This window comes from Coenobita brevimanus, chromosome 114, assembly GCF_032717465.1.
Source record: "Coenobita brevimanus isolate Jiangsu-jjx chromosome 114, ASM3271746v2, whole genome shotgun sequence".
Lineage (NCBI taxonomy): Eukaryota > Metazoa > Arthropoda > Malacostraca > Decapoda > Coenobitidae > Coenobita > Coenobita brevimanus.
Window position 1 is genome coordinate 23,844,215 of NC_137067.1, and position 3,815 is coordinate 23,848,029.

Here is a 3,815-nt window from a genome sequence, read left to right on the forward strand (position 1 = left end):
GGAGGTGTGTGCTAGGGGTGTCAACAATTACCGCATGCAGTATTAAGGATTCACATTTGCTATATTCAATAGCATTAAGCTTTATGGTTTCCAAGCATTAACTGTGCCACTTTTCACAGCGGTAATAACTTGACAATAAAGGTATTAAAATATATATGATTTGTTACCAGGTATTGTAGATTTATATTATATATAGCTTCCAGCCTTACACTCATCTGTTTCAGACGTCATCCCTCACCTCTCGTGCATAGGTATCCCCCCACTCTCCTCAAACCCCCTTCCTCCCCCCCAAACTCTCTCTGTACGACTCTCTCTTACTGGCTGTGGATGCTTCGAACACATCTCTCTACTAGTGTTTCAGAGTAAATATCTTGGCCAGCGTTGACAACGCTGTGGCCCTCGCGGGAGTGTGGCCAGCTGTACAGTCAACAAAAGTATGGAGACTCCAACTTTAATTAAATCAGGCCCGGACGACATTTCTCCATATGTGGCTGTTTGGGTGGTAACTAAATAAATAATAAATGAACGCCCTGTAATCCAGTGGGTTAAGCCTCTCTCAATGGATGTTGCCCATTAGGACTAAAGCCTAAGGGATAGATGCAGTTTATTGCTCACATAATGCTGCCCAGTGGTTTATCACTGGTCACCCTTGCCTTAAATCTCTGTACTAAGTAATCTGGTCGCGAGTCCAAACGCTCCAGATGTTTTCAGGGGAAGTACAGACGTGGAAGACGGATGGATGGATGGATGGGTCACTGTCTCTGGGAACTCTAAGCAACAGTAAATTCAGGATGATGCCACATTATTTGTACAATACTTTTTGCCTTTCAGCCTGTGACGACTTTTGTTACATTACTGCTACCACAGAAAGCTTTTCTCCCCTTCAGATAAGGTAGAATTAGAAGAACTCGAGTTACAGACTTTATTAACCCCTGCAATATGTGAAGTCTTTCCTGCGTTGATTAGAGCTGTCTAGAGTTAGTAAATATGAAATACAACAATAATGAAGGCGTCAAGACAATAGGATAAATGGATGCTGAAATACAACACACAGAACAGTGGTTCACAGCTCTTGGTCCTGTGTTGCAAAATGTACTGCACAACGGGAGTACAGATCCCTTCTTTATTGATTACACGCAGCTGATAGAACACTTCGACTGCCACATGCATTGGTGTTTATACAAACGTACTTGGTCGGCATGAGATATTATTAATTCTAGTTATCACTGACCATACAGTGGACCTCATAATGGGCTGATACTGAATACAGAATAGTACAGAATAATCAGAAGTCTTCCTAAGCTCATAATTTCCCAATTCGTATATGGCCAGCATTAGGAAGAGCAAACATCATCTATCACTCTCCCTGCAGTGGACAGCATACGGACAAGTACAGAATGCCATGAGAATTTTTCCTGTATCCATCATCTCTCCTGTCGTTCTGGTTCGTGCTTGGACAGCATGAAGAATTGTAAACCTTGGCTGTCAGTCTCACCACCACTGGACCTAACACGGATTGATACAGAATACAGAACAGTACCAGCATACTTCCTAATTCCTTCAACGGTCTGACTTGTACTTAGCCAGCATAATGAATGGTAAATTTGGGCACCCATGCCCCTGTGTAGGCCTTAAACAAACTGATGGAGAAAATTACCAACACCTCTTCTAACTCCCCTTAGACATACCTCCTGTTCCTGATTCTGTAATGATCTTGTTCACTTAGGTTGTTATGTATTTGGTTAGCATTAGCAAAGGTAGAGTTTGGGTATCTATATCTTCGCAGTATACATCGTACAAATGGATATTAAATACAGCCAACCCCTATCATAAACCCTTAGATTTTCCTCATGCCTGTGTCTGCCTCTCATACCCCAGCACACCAATCCTAAATGAGTCTCTTCAATCACTGGCTCAAACAATCAATCAGGCGCATCGATCTGACTTTCAAATAAAACTGTCTTTTCAGTCATACATCCAGATCAATCAGCTGCATCGATATGTCTCCTTCTGCAGCCTCCATTTTTTTTCCATTCTCTCTCTTTTGTTTTGTCTCTGATCGTATGTATCTGTGTTTGTCTAACTGCATCTGATTGTCTCTCCTTCCATTCATTTGTCTCAACGTCTATCTGGCCAACTTTACGGCTGTTATTTACATCAGTATGTTACTCTGTGGCTCTGTGATAATCGCATTCACTCCCCGATCTGCTGTTTCTGAGTCTGGTTCGAATCCAGCCTACATGGACATTTGAAGTGGGCGGTGGTAGTATGTCCTTTCATATACCATCATAATTCAATCCCTATTGGTTCATATCAGTGACACATACTGTACAGTCTGACACACATAAAGACATCCACTTAAAAAAACTTTCACCTACGCTACTATTACAAGAAACGTCTCTTGCTGATTCGTACATAGCGAGCATGAGGAAGAAAGGATTGTATCACTCTTCTTCCGTGGAGAAAGTTCGGCCCTGCTGGGCACTTTAATGGTCAGATACAGACATACAAATTGCGGCTATAAATATACCAAAAATAATCCTCTATATCACGTACACGAGGATCGGTTAGGTTATTCTATCATGCAGTCTTTTGTCCCATCAGGAGCATAAGGTCCCGGGGCTGGGCTACTCAGCCCCGACATTTAAGGCGAAGGCAACTAGCCTCGCTGGCCTCTGGGTGGCATTATGGAAACAATAAACCCTAGTTATCTCTCAGAGTAAGCCCATCCGACCCTCATCCCATTAGTCTTAACCCACCTGACCACCTGCCGTCATTTGATTACATGGTTACCATCCGACATAGTAACTTGTTTCCCGGATTACAAGAAAACATTTGAAATTTGGCTTGTTACTCTATGTGGTTACCAGAAGGTAGCAGTGCATCAAATGAGTGGATGGTGCCCGCCTCCCGCTTACAGCACTAGAGTATCAGTTTGCGGTAAGTCTTAGTCCTCTCCTAGAATACGGTCGGCAAGAATTAGTTGACACTTAAATCTGCCGTTGCACTGCTGGGTGAACAAGGACATGGGAAAAACAAACTTTGTCCAGAAGTCTGATCGGCCGGATAATTGAATGTAATTTTTTTCTCAGACGAGGTGGCCGAGAGGTTAAGGCATTGGACTGCTAATCCAATAGGGTCTCCCTGCGTGGGTTCGAATCCCATCCTCGTCGTACGATATTTTCCCTTTTATGTTTTAGTATTTGTGCTGTACTTAAAATCACTTAAGCAAAATACACCACCTGCCCGACGGAAAGGCAACTGCCTCTTGATTGCACAAATTATTTCTTTGCTTAGGACTCTTGGCCGGATTCTAGCTTATTATATAAATAATATCGTTACCTTTCTTCCTCACCGATAAACTGTGCGTCCATCACCTTTGTATCATCTGTATATGTTACTTATGTAAACAGTGTTGGTACCACAAACAGAAATATAAACACACAAGAATATTGAGGTGAAATATGCAGAATAAATCGCAATAGAAGAACTGATATGAAGTTTCCAAGGCCAACGAGAATACAGCCAACACTGAGAAAAGAACAAGCTGCCACAATATGCTGTTAGTGGCTCCTGACACCAGCACATTTACAACAGATGTATCACCACATGTCCACTGTTGGCATTTTGTGAGTCCAAAAGTATTAGCATCCTCGTCTCATGACATATTTAGTAGTGATGCATTTTCACTGTATTCTCACCATCTTCCCAGATGATTATTATAAACTTGGTGACCAGTTATCGAACAGGAGATAAAAAAAAATGTAACCTTCACTGGCCTCCCGCGTTACAAGAATCGTCCCTCAACTTTGAAA

General features: G+C 42.2%; 1 non-coding gene across 1 annotated transcript; it reads left to right on the forward strand.

Annotated features, from left to right (window-relative positions):
* Positions 1-3,091: 3,091 nt before the first annotated feature.
* TRNAS-GCU (transfer RNA serine (anticodon GCU)) lies at positions 3,092-3,173 on the forward strand. The gene has a single exon. It is a non-coding gene; the product is annotated as a tRNA-Ser (tRNA).
* The last annotated feature ends 642 nt before the right edge of the window (positions 3,174-3,815 follow it).